Genomic DNA, 21760 nt, shown 5'->3' with positions numbered 1-21760 from the left:
GCATAACCCCACGACTCTTAAACTCCAACCCCCTGTTAATATAAACTAACACACTATAGGCCTTCTTCACAGCTCTATCCACTTGAGTGGCAACCTTTAGAGATCTGTGGATATGGACCCCAAGATCTCTCTGTTCCTCCACAGTCTTCAGAACCCTACCTTTGACCCTGTAATCCACATTTAAATTAGTCCTACCAAAATGAATCACCTCACATTTATCAGGGTTAAACTCCATTTGCCATTTTTCAGCCCAGCTTTGCATCCTATCTATGTCTCTTTGCAGCCTACAACAGCCCTCCACCTCATCCACTACTCCACCAATCCTGGTGTCATCAGCAAATTTACTGATCCACCCTTCAGCCCCCTCCTCTAAGTCATTAATAAAAATCACAAAGAGCAGAGGACCAAGAACTGATCCCTGTGGCACTCCGCTAGCAACCTGCCTCCAATCTGAAAATTTTCCATCCACCACCACCCTCTGTCTTCGATCAGATAGCCAGTTACCTATCCAATCGGCCAACTTTCCCTTTATCCCACACCTCCTTACTTTCATCATAAGCCGACCATGGGGGACCTTATCAAACGCCTTACTAAAATCCATGTATATGACATCAACTGCTCTACCTTCATCAACACACTTAGTTACCTCCTCAAAAAATTCTATCAAATTTGTGAGGCACGACTTGCCCTTCACGAATCCATGCTGACTATCCCGGATTAATCCGCATCTTTCTAAATGGTTGTAAATCCCATCCCTAAGGACCTTTTTCATCAATTTACCAACCACCGAAGTAAGACTAACCGGTCTATAATTACCAGGGTCATTTCTATTCCCTTTCTTAAACAGAGGAACCACATTCGCCACTCTCCAGTCCTCTGGCACCATCCCCGTGGATAGTGAGGACCCAAAGATCAAAGCCAAAGGCTCTGCAATCTCATCCCTTGCCTCCCAAAGAATCCTAGGATATATTTCATCAGGTGCAGGGGACTTATCGACCTTCAGTTTATCCAAAACTGCCAGTACATCCTCCCTCCGAACAACTATTTCCTCCAGCCTATTAGCCTGTAACATCTTCTCTTCCTCAAAAACATGGCCCCTCTCCTTGGTGAACACTGAAGAAAAGTATTCATTCATCACCTCGCCTATCTCTACTGACTCCATACACAAGTTCTCACTACTGTCCTTGACCGGCCCTAACCTCACCCTGGTCATTCTTTTATTCCTCACATAAGAGTAAAAAGCATTGGGGTTTTCCTTGATCCGACCCGCCAAGGACTTCTCATGTCCCCTCCTAGCTCTCCTAAGCCCCTTTTTCAGCTCATTCCTTGTAACCCTCAATCGAGCCATCTGAACCTTGTTTCCTCATCCCTACATAAACTTCCCTCTTCCTTTTCACAAGACATTTCACCTCTTTTGTGAACCATGGTTCCCTCACTCGGCCATTTCCTCCCTGCCTGACAGGGACATACCTATCAAGGACACCCAGTATTTGTTCCTTGAAAAAGTTCCACTTTTCATTAGTGCCTTTCCCTGACAGTTTCTGTTCTCATCTTATGCCCCCTAATTCTTGCCTAATCGCATCATAATTACCTCTCCCCCAATTGTAAACCTTGCCCTGCCGTACGGCCCTATCCCTCTCCATTGCAATAACAAAAGATACCGAATTGTGGTCACTATCTCCAAAGTGCTCTCCCACAACCAAATCTAACACTTGGCCCGGTTCATTTCCCAGTACCAAATCCTATGTGGCCCCACCTCTTGTCGGCCTATCCACATATTGTGTCAGGAAACCCTCCTGCACACACTGCACAAAAACTGCCCCATCCGAACTATTTGACCTCCAAAGGTTCCAATCAATATTTGGAAAGTTAAAGTCCCCCATGACAACTACCCTGTGACCCCCACACATATCCATAATCTGCTTAGCAATTTCTTCCTCCACATCTCTATTACTATTTGGGGGCCTATAGTAAACTCCTAACAATGTGACCGCTCCTTTCCTATTTCTAACTTCAGCCCATATTACCTCAGTATGCAGATCCCCCTCGAAGTGCCTTTCCGCAGCCGTTAGACTATCCTTGATTAACAATGCCACTCCTCCACCTCTTTTACCAGCTTCCCTACACTTACTGAAACATCTATACCCCGGAACGTCCAACAACCATTCCTGTCCTTGTTCTACCCACGTCTCCGTAATGGCCACAACATCGTAGTCCCAAGTACCAATCCACGCCCCAAGTTCATCTACTTTGTTCCGGATGCTCCTTGCATTGAAGTAGACACACTTCAACCCACCTTCCTGTCTGCCGGTACCCACCCTTGACCTTGATACCTTCCCCAATACCTCACCACCCTCAACACTGACTTCTGGACTACAACTCCTTTTCCCACTCCCCTGACAAATTAGTTTAAACCCCCCCAAAGAGCCGTAGCAAATTTCCCTCCCAGAATATTGGTGCCCCTCTGGTTCAGGTGCCCTCCGTCCTGTTTGTACAGGTCCCACCTTCCCCAGAATGTGTTCCAATTATCCACGTATCTGAAACCCTCCCTCCTCCACCATCCCTGCAACCACATGTTTAACTGCACTCTCTCCCTGTTCCTCAACTCGCTATCACGTGGCACCGGCAACGTACCAGAGATAACCACATGTTTTGTCTTGGCTCTCAGCTTCCAGCCCAGCTCCCGAAATTCCTGTTTTAAATCCCCGTACCTTCTCTTACCTATGTCATTGGTACCAATCTGTACCACGACTTGTGACTGTTTCCCCTCCCCCTTAAGAATCCGGAAGACACGGTCCGAGACGTCACGGACCTTGGCATCCGGTCGGCAACATACCATCCTCGAGTCTCTTTTGCTGCCACAGAACCTCCCGTCTATCCCTCTAACTAACGAGTCTCCAATAACTATTGCCCTCCCGCTCTCCCCCTTACCCTCCCAAGCCACAGAGACGGACACAGTGCTGGAGATCCTCTCACTGCGGCTCACCACTGGTATGTCGTCCCCCTCAACCGTATCCAAAGCGGAATACTTGTTGCTAAGGGAACGACCACAGGGGATCCCTACACTGACTGCTTCCTCCCAGCCCCTCTCACCGTCACCCATCTATTTTCATTCCTCGGAGTAACTGTATTCCTAAAGTTTCTGTCTATGGCCACCTCTGCGTCCCTAATGATCCTAAGTTCACTCAACTCCAGCTCCAGTTCCCTAACACGGTTTTGGAGGAGCTGCAGATGGGTGCACTTCCCACAGGTGTAATCATCACGGACACTGTCGTCGTCCCTCACCTCAAACATAGTGCAAGAGGAACATAGCACTGCCTGCACACCCATCCCCTCTAGATACCTTGCCAGGACCAGGTAGAAACAGCAAAAACGAATTAAACTCTCCCCTGCTCGCCCTTTCCCCCCGAAGCCCTGTGAGCCAAAGCCCTTACAGCTTTCACTCAGCTTCCCACTCACTCTGCTTCCCGCTCCCGACGCTGCCCGCTGTATAGAGTGACTTTTATACTAAAAAACACAATCTCCCAGAATCCCATGCAGCCTACTCCCACTTCCTCAGAGTTTAAACCCTTGAAAAAAAACGGATTAAATAAATAAATAAATAAATCACAGCACTTTACTCACCCTCAGTACTCCTGCTGAGAATCTCTCCCTCTGTCCTGCACCACTTTGAACAAAAAAAAATTCATTCATTCATGACTCTTTGTAGTTTCTTGCGGTCTTGGGCAGAGCAGGAGCCATACCAAGCTGTGATACAACCAGAAAGAATGCTTTCTATGGTACATCTGTAAAATTTGGTGAGAGTCGTAGCAGACATGCCAGATTTCCTTTGCCTCCAGAGAAAGTGGAGGCGTTGGTGGGCTTTATTAACTATAGCATCAGATGGAGAGATCAGGAAGGTTGTTGGTGATCTGGACACCCAGAAACTTGAAGCTGCCAATTTACTACCTGCTTACTTACTAGGATGCTAGATCATAATGTCTACATGCTCATCTGCTAAAATGGGCAACAATCTTTCATCTTTACATTTGGTGAATTTTTATTGTCAGGTTTTCGGACAAAAGGTTGTGGATGCTGGGTCAATATTGCTTTCAAAAGCGGGATTGGTGAATTTTTGCAGGTAAGGGTATCAAAGGATAACAAACCAGGTTGGGCAAATGAAGTTCAGGCACAGATCAAATTGAATGTAGAACAGGCCTGAAGGGCTGAATGGCCTACTCCTGTTCTTGAGCTTATTCTCTCTCCACCTTGTAGAAAACCTGTTTATTAGGCCTGAGTTGCAGTTAACTACTTTTAGGAAGATGCAAATATACAACTGTTGAGCCATTGTTAAGGCCAAGTGAAGGCTATTATGTTTGGAACAGGGGCCAAGTTGGATTTCTGCACATTTTGAAACAGTAATGGTGAGCTACACTATGGTGTTGATTCACTGTCTCCCATTAGGGCTGTTATTGATGAGTAAATAAGCTGTATTGAAACAGAAACTGTTAGGGTGTTTATTGTACATAATAAATTTCAAGCCCTACTCATGTCTAAAATTCAGTTGGCCAATTTGGGAATTGCTAGAACCTGACTCTTCTGTCTTCAAGCTGTGACAACATGTTTGTTGATATAAGGTGTCTCTGTTTCGACTCACTTGCTATAAACATTAGCTGCAAGTTAACATGATGGGTGGCCGAGGGGACTAACTCTTGCTGTAAGCCTTCAATCTTAAAGCAGTGCTTTGCGTCACCTCTGAGTTACTAACATCACACACAAGACTTGAGCTGAGGCGCGTGTTTAGACAAATGAAAAATATGCAGCATTACATTGAAATGGCATTTAAATTGAGGAAGTTAATTTTATCTGTTACAGGATGTCACAGAAGGCAAAAAAAATCCACAACAAATGGAATTCTGTGCTCCAAGATGCTGCAGATCACCAAAGTCAATGGTTTGTTGGGTGTCTCGTTTCAGTTTCTGTTTGTTTGTTTCCCATACGGAAGCAATGCATAAAGAATCGGTCCAGGAACGAGTCCTCACGCTTTTGAAATGCAAGCAAGATCGAGCATGGTGCCATTAAAGAGTCCTGTGCACTGAGTGATACCGATCCTCAGGACACAATACTTTTATATCCCACTATGTGCCCAGCCACCACCAAATCACTTAAAGAGCACTGATATCTTTAGGGCTGCCAACTGTGAGTAAAGGTACTCGTGGAGGTTTAATCATTGACTTGCCCCCATGCTCCAATCATTATTTGGCCAACACATCCATGCTCAACCACCCTACTCCAACTGGAAAGCAAAATGACTCAATACTTAATCAGATGATGTTCAACAATCAGCCAAACAGCCATTATTTTTTATGTTCCCCCATTTCCGATATTTTTAGAACATCGAACATAGAAAAAATACAGCACAAACAAGCCCTTCGGCCCAAACGTTGCGCCGGTCATGTCCCTACCTACCTAGGCTTATATATAGGCTTACCTATAATCCGCAACCCTATTAAGTTCCATGTATTCATCCAGAAGTCTCTTAAAAGACCCTATCGAGTTTGCCTCCACCACCACTGGCGGCAGCTGATTCCACACGCCCACCACCCTCTGAGTGAAAAACTTACCCCTGACATCTCCTCTGTACCTACTCCCCAACACCTTAAACCTGTGTCCTCTCGTAGCAGCCATTTCAGCCCTGGGAAAAAGCCTCCGAGAATCCACCCAATCTATACCTCTCAACATCTTGTACACCTCTATCAGGTCACCTCTCATCCTTCATCTCTCTAAGGAGAAAAGACCGAGCTCCCTCAGCCTATCCTCATAAGGCATGCCAACCAATCCAGGCAACATCCTTGTAAATCTTCTCTGCACCCTTTCAATAATTTCCACATCCCTCTTGCAATGAGGCGACCAGAACTGAGCACATTACTCCAAGTGGGGTCTGACAAGGGTCTTATAAAGCTGCATCATTATCTCCCGACTCCTAAACTCAATAACCTCGATTGATGAAGGCCAGCACACCATACGCCTTCTTAACCACCTCCTCTACCTGCGAGGCCGATTTAAGAGTCCTATGGACCTGGACCCCAAGGTCCTTCTGATCCTCTACACTGCTAAGAGTCTTACCCTTGATATTATACTCCTTCATCCCATTTGACCTGCCAAAATGCACCACGACACATTTATCCGGGTTGAAGTCCATCTGCCTCTTCTCCGCCCAGTCTTGCATCCTATCTCTGTCACGCTGCAGCTTCTGACATCCCTCCAACCTATCCACAACACCACCAACCTTCGTGTCATCGGCAAACTTACCAACCCATCCCTCCACTTCCTCATCCAGGTCATTTATGAAAATGACAAACAGCAAGGGTCCCAGAACAGGTCCCTGGGGCACTCCACTGGTGACCGACCTCCATTCAGAAAAAGACCCATCTACAACCACTCTCTGCCTTCTGCAGGCAAGCCAGTTTTGAATCCACAAGGCAACAGCCCCTTGGATCCCATGCCCTCTCACTTTCTCGAGAAGTCTTGCATGGGGGACCTTATCGAATGCCTTGCTGAAGTCCATGTAAACCACATCTACCGCTTTTCCTTCGTCAATGTGTTTAGTCACATTTTCAAAGAGCTCCACCAGGCTCGTAAGGCACGATTTGCCTTTGACAAAGCCGTGCTGACTACTTTTGAGCATACTAAACTTCTCTAAATGTTCATAAATCCTGTCCCTCAGGATCTTCTCCATCAGTTTACCAACCACTGAGGTTAGACTCACCGGTCGGTAATTTCCTGGGCTATCCCTATTCCCTTTCTTGAATATAGGAACCACATCCGCAATCCTCCAATCCTCCGGAACCTCTTCCGTCTCCCTCGACGATGCAAAGATCATCGCCAGAGGCTCTGCAATCTCTTCCCTCGCCTCCCACAGTAACCTGGGGTACATCCCATCCGGTCCCGGCGACTTATCTATCTTGACGCTATTCAAAATTTCCAACACATCCTCTTTCTTAATGTCCACATACTCAATCTGTTCAGTCTGCCTCAATTCTGTAGTACAACCACCCAGGTCTTTTTCCACTGTGAATACCGAGGTAAAATATTAATTAAGCACCTCTGCTATTTCTTCCAGTTCTGTACAGACTTTCTCACCTTCACCTTTTATAGGTCCTATTTCTTCACGTCTCATCCTTTTACTTTTCACATATTTATAGAATGCCTTAGGGTTCTCCTTAATCTTACCTGCCAAGGCCTTCTCGTGACCCCTTCTGGCTCTCCTAATTTCTTTCTTAAGTCCCTTCCTACAAGCCGTATATTCATCTAGATCCCTATCATCGCCTAGCTCTCTGAACCTTCAGTACGCTTTCCTTTTCTTTTTGACTCGGTTCAGCGCAGCTTTCGTGCACCACGGTTCCCGTAACCTACCAAAACCTCCCTGTCTCATCGGAAGGTTGTCATGCAGAACCCCAGACAAACATTCCTTGAAAATCTGCCACCTTACTTCAGTACTTTTCCTCGAGAATGCCTCCTTCCAATTTACGTCTCTAATCTCCTGCCTAATGGCTTCATATTTCCCCTTACTCCAGATAAACACTTTCCCAGCTTGCCTGATTCTATCTCTTTCCAATGCTAGCGTAAAGGAGGTAGAGTTATGATCACTATCCCCAAGATGCTCCCCCACTGAGAGATCTGACACCTGTCCAGGCTCATTAGCCAGTACCAGATCGAGTACAGCCTCTCCTCTTGTAAGCTTATCCACATGCTGTGTCAGGAAACCCTCCTGAACACACCTAACGAACTCCTCCCCATCCAAACCCCTTACCCTAGGGGTATTCCAATCGATGTTTGGGAAATTAAAGTCTCCCATCACGACAACCCTGTTATTACTACATCTCTCCAGGATCTGTTTCCCTATCTGCTCTTCAACATCCCTGTTACTATTGGGCGGCCTATAGAAAACACCCAGCAAAGTTATCGACCCCTTCCCGCTCTGAACTTCCACCCACAGAGACTCCGTAGACAATCCTTCCACGGCTTCCACCTTCTCTACAGCTGTGACACTATCCCTGATCAGCAGTGCCACTACACCCCCCTCTTTTGCCTCCCTCTCTGTCCTTTCTGAAACATCTGAAACCCGGCACCTGAAGTATCCAGTCCTGTCCCTGTCCCCAAGTCTCCGTAATGGCCACCACATCACACTTCCAAGCATCGATCCACACTCTAAGCTCATCCACTTTATTCACTACACTTCTGGTGTTAAAATAGACACATCTCAAACCTTTGGTCTGAGCTCTCCCCTTCTCCATCACCCGTCTATTCTCCCTCTTACACTGCCTACAATCCTTCTCTATTTGCGGGCTAACCTCCTCGCTCTCAGTCCCTCATCACGATTCCGTCCCCCCAACCTTTCTAGTTTAAAATCTCCCCAGTAGCCTTAGCCAACCTTCCTGCCAGGATATTGGTCCTAATTTTTATGAGAAATTTTCAAAGAAAATGAAAACAAAACAATCTTTTGTAATGTCCTGATGGTTTTCCTTCAGGATTGCACACAGCAATGTCCAGGAGGTTGATCTTCAGTTCCTGGGAAACTCCAGGTCAATCCTGGAGTGCTGGCAACTTTAGTTACCTTGCCTGACACCATTGCCTATGGAGTAACAGTGAATTATTGATTTTGTGGTAGAATTGCCATGTCTAAGCCAGAAGGTGCAGTGTACAAACCAGATGGAGAGAGTCCTAGTGAGTTGGGAACAGAGGTTTCCCTGACAGCCGAAGAATATTAGTCTCTGGTGGGTATGAGTATCTCCCACTTCTCTATCTCCGCTGGGCGGCACGGTAGCACAGTGGTTAGCACTGCTGCTTCACAGCTCCAGGGACCTGGGTTCGATTCCCGGCTTGGGTCACTGTCTGTGTGGAGTTTGCACATTCTCCTCGTGTCTGCGTGGGTTTCCTCCGGGTGCTCCGGTTTCCTCCCACAGTCCAAAGATGTGCGGGTTAGGTTGATTGGCCATGCTAAAATTGCCCCTTAGTGTCCTGAGATGTATAGGTTAGAGGGATTAGTGGGTAAAATATGTAGGGATATGGGGGTAGGGCCTGAGTGGGATTGTGGTCGGTGCAGACTCGATGGGCCGAATGGCCTCTTTCTGTACTGTAGGGCTTCTATGATTCTATGATTTCTATGATTCTCATTAAGGGTTGTGGGAATCCTCGAAGTCCTGCCACCCTATTTACCCGTGTGAAGATGATTACGACAGTGAAAAGAGAACTTATCAACTTGTGAACTCTTCCCTTCTAAGGGGAAAAAACAAAAGTAGCAACTGTAGGGTGCAATGTACAGCTGGCAGATATGAGTCACACCCAGTGACACAGCTGGCTGGCTGAGTGGCTAATATTCATTAGGAAGAAGCCAACAAGAACATGGACTTTGCAAAGTTCCGAAGGAAGCCCATAAGTGACTATAGTCATACTGAAATAATAATAGCAAGCCCAACCCCACAGAAAGAAACAGAATTACGGAGTTGCCGCAATTTTACCAGAATCGGGGCGGGTAAGGTTCACAGCACAGAATTCTCCGTTGGCCTCAGGCAGAATTTTAAGAGCTTCGCCCGAGCGAGGTCGTAAAATACCGGCAACTGTTTCCGGTCAGTGGCATTTTTAACAAAACTTTAGAAAGTTAATGAGGTAACAGTTTTATGTTAAATACAAATGTAAATAGAGTATAATTTTGTGATTTGTCTGCTGCAAATCCCAAGTATTGTGAAATAACTTTCCAAGAGGTAGCCTTTTGCCTTTAGCACAGAACGGCAATTTGCATTTAAGTGGCGTCTTTAACATGAAAAGTGCCAGTAGGAATGTATCTTTCATATTATACCACTTTTTGTTATGTACACATAGCTTCAATAACTATAGGCAAAGTTTGCAATCTCTGTCCATTAGAGAGAGAGAGAGAGAATTGGTTATATTGCCTGAGAGGCACCACTCCACATCAAGCATTGGGCAAGATGAGGAGGCAGGCTTCGGTGAACTAACCCCACAGCTAACACATGGAGCTTCACCTTGATGCAACTGAGATCATAAAACTACACATCAGGTCACCTGCATCATGCCAGGTAACTGACCCAACAAGGCTCTCAGTCTTTACACTCACTATTCAGCCTGACTGCAACTCTGAGGAATTAGGGGCTACAGAGAAGCTTTGCAGTTGGAGATGTCAAAATGGACATTGAGGAGAAGCACTCCTCTCTCGAAGCTTAACGGGACAATGTGATCTAATAACAATCCGCCATTGGAACATAAGAGCTCCAGTTATTGGGAGCAGAAATTCTGCTGCTTACTCTGGATTCCCTTTGCTGCTTGTGATAATCAGTTTGTTAATACAAGTGTTTAATTATGTGTTGTTGTTCTGAATCTATGATGTTCCCTGCACCATAAAATAAACTTTATAAATTACGATAGACAAAAAGGTTCTTGTGCCCAGTTTACACTCATTGGAGTCTCTGAAGTAAAATGCTTTGTCACCAATGCAGTGTCTGGACATCATTATTACAAATAGTAATATGGTTATGATGCTGGACTACTTTCAGTTGATGTTAATTGCTGTCAAATGGGTTTTCTTGCCGGATTTTTCAGCGAGGTAAGGAACGTGAATTTTTGGCACTCTGTGCAAAACAGGAGCCGTCATGTGATTCTCGCCAGTGGGGAGGAGAGGGGAGAGGGAGGGTGGCACCTAATCTTGCTGGTGAAATCGGCTGCTGAACTGTTGATGATTGTGAGTTGATTGATGCGGTAGCAGCAAGCCAGATTGGATCGGTCTGGGTTATCTGTGCAAAAATTCAAATTGCTGGGTAAATGTCAGTATTGTGGCTGGATTGGAACAACGTGCTGGAGGCACTGTAGAGGATTAACATCAGAAACATATGCTGATGTAATAAAGTCTGTCAAATCACGGGACTGAGAAGGAGGAGAGATCTGGAATGAGGAGAAGTTCCAACCTGGTGTAGAGGTCCAAATGTGTAAATACTTACTGTAAGTAAATAATAATGATTTTGAGAAACTGCAGACGCAAGCAGCATATTTTGGGAGAAAGGCCAATTCACTAAAACCCCACCCAGACCTCAACCACACAATGAAACAAGCACAGCACAAAGGCCAGGATGTTGTCAAAATCCACATTCCTCATTGTGCTCCGCCGTTTCTCAACATCATGAATTTAATTCTTTTATAAATGATGGCATTTCAAATACAGATCAGAGCGTTTATTACATCCAATGAGATTTTTTTCCCTTTACCATTCTTTCAGACAGTGATTTCCCAGTACTCTCAGAGTATTAAGCCTACTTAGAAACATAGAAAACAGAAGCAGTAATAGACCATACAGACCCCCAACCCTGCTTCTCCATTCATTTTGTTCATGGCTGATCATCAAATTCAATATCCTGATCCCAGCTTCCTGCAACTCTCCTTTAATCTAGCTACCAATTATTCATAGGTCCTTCCTATCAACTCAGTTTCAGCTCCTCATAATTTTAGGCACCTCAATTAAATCTCCCCTCCTGACCTAAAGAAAACAATCCCAGTCTATCGAATCTTTCCTTATTACTAAAATTTTCCATTCGCAACATCCTCACGAATTTCCTCTGTATCCCCTCCAGATCGATGACATCCTTCCTGAGAAGGTCACAGCTGAACTGGAAATATTTAGCTGATCTGGCAGCAGCCGTGGGGAGAAAAACAGAGTTACAATTTTTTGGATTCAGGCAAAAATTAATTCAGTTGGCTGCGCCCAACGCAAGGCCTGAAATTCCCACCCAAAGTCAACAGACCTTTGCATTGTTCATCCCCACCCGTTACGGCAGACGGGACGGGAACATTTCAGCCAGTGTCACCAATACCCGGTCAGGCTTAGTGAGCGCAAAGTCAAACACATCCAGAAACTAGCTCCTGCACTGTGGTTCCACAGAGAACTATTGACAGAGCGAAACCAACCAATCCTCAATCAAATGCCACGTAATCTGGCACTAATTTATCACTGCTCCGAACACATTCAAATGGGCTGCAATGAACTTGGTTTTGGAATTTTGGAACATTACAACAAGCACATTCTGAATGCAGTTGCACTATTTCTGGTTTTGAGTGATCTTTTTCACTCAGAGTTTGCGAGATTTTCTTCCGCTGCACAAGTGAAACATTTCCTTCAAGTTACTGCTTATTTCAGGCAGAAATTCAGCATATTTCTAGCCAAATGACTGATGCTGCGCTGCTTGGGGAATGGACTAAACCCACCAGCCATCAGAGGTCACCTTCTGTTGGTGTCCATCTTACCCATTCCTATACAAATATCTTTCCATATGGAGTGCCATGCACAGAGCCCATGACAGCTGGAGGTTGGAATTTACAACCTGCAAATGATCCCAGTACTTGAGAAGAGATTGGACTGCAGGAGCAATAGAACATAGAACATAGAACATAGAAAGTCACAGCACAAACAGGCCCTTCGGCCCACAAGTTGCGCCGATCACATCCCCACCTCTAGGCCTATCTATAGCCCTCAATCCCATTAAATCCCATGTACTCATCCAGAAGTCTCTTAAAAGACCCCAACGAGTTTGCCTCCACCACCACCGACGTCAGCCGATTCCACTCACCCACCACCCTCTGAGTGAAAAACTTACCCCTGACATCCCCCCTGTACCTACCCCCCAGCACCTTAAACCTGTGTCCTCTCGTAGCAACCATTTCAGCCCTTGGAAATAGCCTCTGAGAGTCCACCCTATCCAGACCCCTCAACATCTTGTAAACCTCTATCAGGTCACCTCTCATCCTTCGTCTCTCCAGGGAGAAGAGACCAAGCTCCCTCAACCTATCCTCATAAGGCATGCCCCCCAATCCAGGCAACATCCTTGTAAATCTCCTCTGCACCCTTTCAATGGCTTCAACATCTTTCCTGTAATGAGGTGACCAGAACTGCGCGCAGTACTCCAAGTGGGGTCTAACCAGGGTCCTATAAAGCTGCAGCATTATCTCCCGACTCCTAAACTCAATCCCTCGATTAATGAAGGCTAGTACGCCATACGCCTTCTTGACCGCATCCTCCACCTGCGAGGCCGATTTAAGAGTCCTATGGACCCGGACCCCAAGGTCCTTCTGATCCTCTACACTGCTAAGAATGGTACCCTTCATTTTATACTGCTGCTCCATCCCATTGGATCTGCCAAAATGGATCACTACACACTTATCCGGGTTGAAGTCCATCTGCCACTTCTCCGCCCAGTCTTGCATTCTATCTATGTCTCGCTGCAACTTCTGACATCCCTCCAAACTATCCACAACACCACCTACCTTGGCTATCAGGAGTTGGGATCAGGATTTTGCGTTCAATCAGTTAGTTCTCATGGCACCTATTTGTCACTGCCACCCTGACTCTTTGCATGTTCACATGCTTCATCTGAATCTCCAATTTCCCCGTCCTCTTATCGAGGAAATATCCAACTGATTAATTCTGGTCATTGCCCTGAATTGCTGGGCTGAAAATCCTCCCTCCTGAAATAGGGAGACGTGGGTTACCAGGTAATTAGGGGGAAGTAACTTCAGGCCAGCTCTCCATTATGTTCATACCTCCGGGGTGGGGGTGGGGGAGTGGGGGGGGGGGGGGGAGGGCGGGGTGCAGCTTCTGAGGGGTGGGCAGGGAGGGAGCTCACTCTAACAAGGAGAGCAACCAATTATGCCAATTGAGGGTACAATTAGGGGCCATATTGCAATGGGCATGGGACCTTCCCACCTTCGGAGCATGGCCCCTTCTGTGTGTGGAGTCCACCCAGCTCTCTAGAGGTGGCCTCTTGGCAGCAGGCTGAGGCTAGAGGGTTACCTCCTTCAGATGCCCTCCCTCCCAGAGACATTTCCCCTTCCATAATGATAGGCTGTGGCCTCATTTACTTTTAACAACTTTAGATGTTTTATAAGGGCAGAATGTGAGAGAATTGTGGATAATTGGAACACATTCTGGGGAAGGTGGGACCTGTACAAACAGGACGGGGTGCACCTGAACCAGAGGGGCACCAATATCCTGGGAGGGAAATTTGCTACGGCTCTTCAGGGGGGTTTAAACAAATTTGTCAGGGAGGTGGGAAAAGGAGTTGTAGTCCGGAAGTCAGTGTTGAGGGTAGTGAGGTATTGGGGAAGGTATCAAGGTCAAGGGTGGGTACCAGTAGACAGGAAGGTGGGTTGAAGTGTGTCTACTTCAATGCAAGGAGCATCCGGAACAAGGTAGATGAACTTGGGGCGTGGATTGGTACTTGGGACTACGATGTTGTGGCCATTTCGGAGACGTGGGTAGAACAAGGACAGGAATGGTTGTTGGACGTTCCGGGGTATAGATGTTTCAGTAAGTGTAGGGAAGCTGGTAAAAGAGGTGGAGGAGTGGCATTGTTAATCAAGGATTGTTTAACGGCTGCGGAAAGGCACTTCGAGGGGGATCTGCACACTGAGGTAATATGGGCTGAAGTTAGAAATAGGAAAGGAGCGGTCACGTTGTTAGGAGTTTACTATAGGCCCCCAAATAGTAATAGAGATGTGGAGGAAGAAATTGCTAAGCAGGTTATGGATAGGTGTGGGGGTCACAGGGTAGTTGTCATGGGGGACTTTAACTTTCCAAATATTGATTGGAACCTGTGTAGGTCGAATAGTTCGGATGGGGCAGTTTTTGTGCAGTGTGTGCAGGAGGGTTTCCTGACACAATATGTGGATAGGCCGACAAGAGGTGAGGCCACATTGGATTTGGTACTGGGAAATGAACCGGGCCAAGTGTTAGATTTGGTTGTGGGAGTGCACTTTGGAGATAGTGACCACAATTTGGTGTCTTTTGTTATTGCAATGGAGAGGAATAGGGCCATACGGCAGGGCAAGGTTTACAATTGGGGGAGAGGTAATTATGATGCGATTAGGCAAGAATTAGGGGGCATAAGTTGGGAACAGAAACTGTCAGGGAAAGGCACTAATGAAAAGTGGAACTTTTTCAAGGAACAAATACTGGGTGTCCTTGATAGGTATGTCCCTGTCAGGCAGGGAGGAAATGGCCGAGTGAGGGATCCATGGTTCACAAAAGAGGTGGAATGTCTTGTGGAAAGGAAGAGGGAAGTTTATGTAGGGATGAGGAAACAAGGTTCAGATGGCTCGATTGAGGGTTACAAGTTAGCAAGGAATGAGCTGAAAAAGGGGCTTAGGAGAGCTAGGAGGGGGCATGAGAAGTCCTTGGCGGGTCGGATCAAGGAAAACCCCAAGGCTTTTTACTCTTATGTGAGGAATAAAAGAATGACCAGGGTGAGGTTAGGGCCGGTCAAGGACAGTAGTGGGAACTTGTGTATGGAGTCAGGAGAGGTGATGAATGAATACTTTTCTTCAGTGTTCACCAAGGAGAGGGGCCATGTTTTTGAGGAAGAGAAGGTGTTACAGGCTAATAGGCTGGAGGAAATAGATGTTCGGAGGGAGGATGTACTAGCAGTTTTGAATAAACTGAAGGTCGATAAGTCCCCTGAGCCTGATGAAATATATCCTAGGATTCTTTGGGAGGCAAGGGATGAGATTGCAGAGCCTTTGGCTTTGATCTTTGGGTCCTCACTATCTACGGGGATGGTGCCAGAGGACTGGAGAGTGGCGAATGTTGTTCCTCTGTTTAAGAAAGGGAATAGAAATGACCCTGGTAATTATAGGCCGGTTAGTCTTATTTCGGTGGCTGGTGAGTTGATGGAAAAAGTCCTTAGGGATGGGATATACGACTGTTTAGAAAGATGCGGATTAATCCGGGATAGTCAGCACGGATTCGTGAAGGGCAAGTCGTGCCTCACAAATTTGATAGAATTTTTTGAGGAGGTAACTAAGTGTGTGGATGAAGGTAGGGCAGTTGATGTCATATACATGGATTTTAGTAAGGCGTTTGATTAGGTCCCCCATGGTCGGCTTATGATGAAAGTAAGGAGGTGTGGGATAGAGGGAAAGTTGGCCGATTGGATAGGTAACTGGCTATCTGATCGAAGACAGAGGGTGGTGGTGGATGGAAAATTTTCGGACTGGAGGCAGGTTGCTAGCGGAGTGCCACAGGGATCAGTGCTTGGTCCTCTGCTATTTGTGATTTCTATTAATGACTTAGAGGAGGGGGCTGAAGGGTGGATCAGTAAATTTGCTGATGACACCAAGATTGGTGGAGTAGTGGATGAGGTGGAGGGCTGTTGTAGGCTGCAAAGAGACATAGATAGGATGCAAAGCTGGGCTGAAAAATGGCAAATGGAGTTTAACCCTGATAAATGTGAGGTGATTCATTTTGGTAGGACTAATTTAAATGTGGATTACAGGGTCAAAGGTAGGGTTCTGAAGACAAAGAACAAAGAACAAAGAACAAAGAACAGTACAGCACAGGAAACTGGCCCTTCGGCCCTCCAAGCCTGTGCCACTCCTTGGTCCAACTAGACCAATCGTTTGTATCCCTCCATTCCCAGGCTGCTCATGTGACTATCCAGGTAAGTCTTAAACGATGTCAGCATGCCTGCCTCCACCACCCTACTTGGCAGCGCATTTCAGGCCCCCACCACCCTCTGTGTAAAAAACGTCCCTCTGATGTCTGAGACCGTGGAGGAACAGAGAGATCTTGGGGTCCATATCCACAGATCCCTGAAGGTTGCCACTCAAGTGGATAGAGCTGTGAAGAAGGCCAATGGTGTGTTAGTTTTTATTAACAGGGGGTTGGAGTTTAAGAGCCGTGGGGTTATGCTGCAACTGTACAGGACCTTGGTGAGACCACATTTGGAATATTGTGTGCAGTTCTGGTCACCTCACTATAAGAAGGATGTGGAAGCACTGGAAAGAGTGCAGAGGAGATTTACCAGGATGCTGCCTGGTTTGGAGGGTAGGTCTTATGAGGAAAGGTTGAGGGAGTTAGGGCTGTTCTCTCTGGAGTGGAGAAGGTTGAGGGGAGACTTAATAGAGGTTTATAAAATGATGAAGGGGATAGATCGAGTGAACGTTCAAAGACTATTTCCTCGGGTGGATGGAGCTATTACAAGGGGGCATAACTATAGGGTTCATGGTGGGAGATATAGGAAGGATGTCCGAGGTAGGTTCTTTACTCAGAGAGTGGGGTGTGGAATGGACTGCCTGCAGTGATAGTGGAGTCAGACACTTTAGGAACATTTAAACGGATATTGGATAGGCACATGGAGCACACCAGGATGATAGGGAGTGGGATAGCTTGATCTTGGTTTCGGACAAAGCTCTGCACAACATCGTGGGCCGAAGGGCCTGTTCTGTGCTGTACTGTTCTATGTTCTATGTTCTATGTAGAATTAAGATCGGCCCCAATATCATTGACTGATGGAACAGGCTTGAAGGGTTGAATGGTTTGCTCCAATGTAATTGGAATAAACGAATCCAGTTCTGTCCCGAGCAGTATCCAGACCTGTGCAAATAATTTTCCAGTGATTGGACTTGAAACATCATGGTTGTACTTACTGCAGGTTCTGGCTTCACAGTGCAAATGCAGCACAGCCATGATAACAGTTATACAGTCTTACCAATCACACTGGAGTGACAATTTATACATTTATCCAGCAAAGTACAGAGTCAAATTTGTTCTAATTGAATTGAATGGACCGTTTTAATGTTGTTACCTCAGGGGTGGCTAGCATCTGTCAGCAGCACTGTGTTCACACTTTCCAATCAGTATCCATACTTTTCCCAAAGTTTCCCTTCAGTAAAATGGAATGTGCCTCTGTTGCTGCTTGCAGACATCTGAAAGCTGTTAAGCACCACATTTCATTTTGTGTTAACAACTTACTTTCCTGCTTTTTAATGCACGTCAAATTCTAATTTTTTGGCCTATAACGAATTTGCTGCATGACCCACAGAATAAATGTTGGGTTTCAGTTGGTCTGGATTTGATCCAAACAGTCATTAGAATTAATTGTTTCAGTGACTTTAACGTAAGTTAGACGAACACCCTCTGGCCAGTAGTGCTCAAGCTCGGGGCTCCTGGCTTTGAAGATGTTTTGAGGAAAATCGAAGCAATTTCTTGATTTTAAAAAGTGCAAGGTCATGTGAGTGAGTATACAAGGTTAAGTAAATGAGGGACTGTATGATACCTTTGAACTTGAGGAGGCTGAGTTCAAATCTGGTCTAATTATGGACCATGAAAGTCAGTTCACCAAATTTCAATGCACACCAGACTTCAGGTGAAAAGCAACACATGGAAGTTTGTTATCTCTCTATTCCAGGTGCAAGTAACAGAGCTTAAGAAATAAAGGATATTTCTGTAGTCTTTTCAAATAACACAGCAGATTCTGAAATAACAGCTCTTAAAATAGTGCATAATGGCTCTTCGAGAATAACAAAAAAATGAACAGACTGAACCTCCTCAAAACAATAAGAAATACAAACTGGAAGTTGTAAATTGGAAGTGTCAGTGGTTCAAATACATTACATAAGGTAACAGATATTAATGGGTGCATTGTAGGATGTGTGATTCCCAGATTTCATAGTAGGTTCATAAATTACTTCAAGCATTTCTCCCATGCTTCCCAATATCATTTCATATCCTGCATTTGCTTCTAATGTGAGCTGTTCGAAGACATCCATTCAAATATATGTTGTATTTAATGTTGCCTCAACAGGATTGCATGTAGGTCGGAATAATTCTATCGGTCAAAGTTAGGACTTCAAATTATGCTGTTAGAACCAAGTGTAATTTGTGCTCAGGGACTGGCTATATTCGTAGTATAGAGAAACTTCCTGTACATTTCAGGGAGGTGTTAAGGCCACATCTGGGCCTTATTCCCCATCGAGAAGAATAGCGGCATGTATGCTTTCATTTTGTCGTGTTTGTGTTTTATTAAATTAGTTCATCTGGTTTTAGTATGCGGCCACCTGCAAAGACCTTGGAATGTGATCTTCCCTCTTCATGTTAAGAGCAACACTGCATTAATCTCTTCACTCTTAACCATTTGGAAGGGAAATTTTAAAAAGTAAGCGTTTTGTTTGCCACGTACTAAAGAAATTCCTTGAAGAAATGGTCAAAGCCGCCATTATAAATAAGGTACTAAATCGTCACATGGATTACAAAGAGTGTTTCATTCAGCAAATAGAGCTAACAGGTTGTGATATAGAAGCAGTTAGCGAATTATGCTTGGATTATACTCATATCCGGAATCAGAATTTAACTGCTCCTTGGGTGTTCAGTGCTGTGTCTGGCCTATAACTTACTCAAATATTCTAACAGGGTCACAAAGCACTTCCTGCTCTCCGTGGTGTGCCTCATATTTCAGAAAACCTCTTAGATATCAAACCTGATGTCAACCACCAGTTGCCAATATTACTAATCACTGAACAGCGAGTTGCCGTGCTTCCCTCTATCCCATTAAAAATGCCTGAATCAGCTGCTGACTATACAGGGCAGGTTATTAGGAGGGGTGCAGATCCAATCTTTGTTGACTAAAGTTTTCTCCCCTTTCCCTCCTGAGGGCACCAACTTGTGCATGAAGACAATTCTTTTGATATTTGCAAGTATGTACAGTATCCATGTTAGATTTCATCTATGTTACTATCCTTTACAAAGCAAAATACTGTGGATGCTGGAAATCTGAAACAGAAACAGAAAATGCTGGATAAACTCAGCAGGTCTGGCACCAACTGTGGAGAGAGAAACAGAGTTAATGTTTTGAGTCTAAATGACCTTCCTATAAAACCATTCTTTAAACATTGGTTCACAAGTTTGTATAATATTAGATTTATTATTGTCATATGTCTTTGTATACAGTGAAATATTTAGTTTCTTGCGTGCTATACAGACAAAGCATACCGTACATAGAGAAGGAAAAGAGAGAGTGCAGAATGTAGTGTTACAGTCATAGCTAGGGTGTAGAGAAAGATCAACTTAGGGTGAGGTAGGCACATTCAAAAGGTTGATGGCAGCAGGGAAGAAGCTGTTCTTGAGTCGGTTGGTACGTGACCGCAGACTTTTGTATCTTTTTTCCGACGGAAGAAGCTGGAAGAGAGAATGTCCGGGGTATGTGGGGTCCTTGATTATGCTGGCTGCTTTTCCGAGGCAGCGGGAAGAGTGGACAGAGTCAATGGATGGGAGGCTGGTTTGCACGATGGACTGGGCTTCGTTCATGACTTTGTAGTTTCTTGTGGTCTTGGACAGAGCGGGACCCAGACCAAGCTGTGATACAACCAGAAAGGATACTTTCTATGGTGCATCTGTAAATGTTGGTGAGAGTTGTAGCTGACATGCCAAATTTCCTTAGCTTCCTGAGAAAGTAGAGGCGTTGGTGGGTTTTCTTAACGATAGTGTCGGCGTGGGGGGACCAGGACAGGTTGTTGGTGATCAATATTCCTTTGTTGTTAATGCAGATGTTATAATGTGCTCATCTAAAAGGGGGTTAATGCCTCCCAGTGAAATTGTGGAATGCTATTTGAATATATAATGCTCATTTTCTAATATCATCAATATCTATCTCCAGGTTTATGTCGAGAGCTCACCATTGGGAAGATCATCGCAGAACAAATTCTCCCCATCTCAACAACTATTGATTAGGTCTTGCAATATCACATCACTGGAAAAGCTTCAGTATTAATTGCCTTGCCTAATTCTCCTCCTCTCTAGCTCCACAACATACTTTACTTTTGAAATTACTTGAACACTTATAACTGCTATTATCCTAATTTATTCATTTGGCATTGTCTGTATTCTAAAATTTCTTTTAATTAAAATTTACACGAATTTTATCTCCATCAAACAGATAAGTACATCAGGAGAGAAAAAAAGAACTTAGGCTTGTACAGTATCTTTCATGATTTTCAAAGCATCACAGCACACTTTACTGACAATGATGTGCTTTCTAGTGAACCCACTGTTACAAAACAGGGAGGGACAACAGCCACTTTGTGTATCGTTCCACAAACAGCAACGTGGTAAGGCACAAATAATCTGTATCTTAAATGGTCATTTGGAGAATAAATATAGATCAGCCAATGATGAAAAATACACTGATCTTTTTTGAATTGTGCCATGTGATCTTTTAAGTCCACCTAACAGAGCAGAGGAGGCTTTGCTTTTACACATTATCTGAGAGGTGGCACCTTGGGCAGTGCAGCACTCAGAACTGTACTGAAGTGTCAGGCTGGAGTATATGATGATGTGGAGATGCTGGCATTGGACTGGGGTAAACACAGTAAGAAGTTTAACAACACCAGGTTAAAGTCCAACAGCTTTATTTGGTAGCAAATACCATTAGCTTTCGGAGCGCTGCTCCTTCGTCAGATGGCAATCACCAGGCAAGACTGTTCCCTTCCAATCAGGGAACACTTCAGCGGTCACAGGCATTCAGCCTCTGATCTTCAGGTAAGCGTTCTCCAAGGCGGCCTTCACGACACACGACAGTGCAGAGTTGCTGAGCAGAAACTGATAGCCAAGTTCCGCACACATGAGGACGGCTTAAACCGGGATGTTGGATTTATGTCACACTATCAGTAACCCCCACAGCTTGCCTCCTGGACTTGCAGAATCTCACTAGAAACATAGAAAACTACAGCACAAAACAGGCCCTTCAGCCCCACAAGCTGTGCTGAGCATATCCCTACCTTTTAGGCCTACCTATAACCCTCCATCCTATTAAGTCCCATGTACTCATCCAGGAGTCTTTTAAAAGACCCTATTGAGTTTGCCTCCACCACCACTGACGGCAGCCGATTCCACTCACCCACCACCCTCTGTGTGAAAAACTTCCCCCTCACATTTCCCCTGTACCTACAC

The 21760-nt window shown here is 45.2% G+C and overlaps 1 long non-coding RNA gene across 1 annotated transcript in view; it reads right to left on the bottom strand.

Moving 5' to 3' along the window:
- LOC144492417 (uncharacterized) overlaps window positions 1-21760 on the bottom strand; it is a 57345-nt gene that overhangs the window by 1690 nt on the left and 33895 nt on the right. Inside the window, exon 2 of the long non-coding RNA XR_013497591.1 lies at window positions 3625-3747. This is a non-coding gene — a long non-coding RNA (uncharacterized LOC144492417). The remainder of the gene's footprint in view (window positions 1-3624; window positions 3748-21760) is intronic.

Source organism: Mustelus asterias, chromosome 4 (assembly GCF_964213995.1).
Source record: "Mustelus asterias chromosome 4, sMusAst1.hap1.1, whole genome shotgun sequence".
Taxonomy (NCBI): Eukaryota; Metazoa; Chordata; class Chondrichthyes; order Carcharhiniformes; family Triakidae; genus Mustelus; species Mustelus asterias.
Note: the sequence above shows the minus strand (reverse complement) of the source record. Positions and strands in the feature narration are given on the sequence as shown.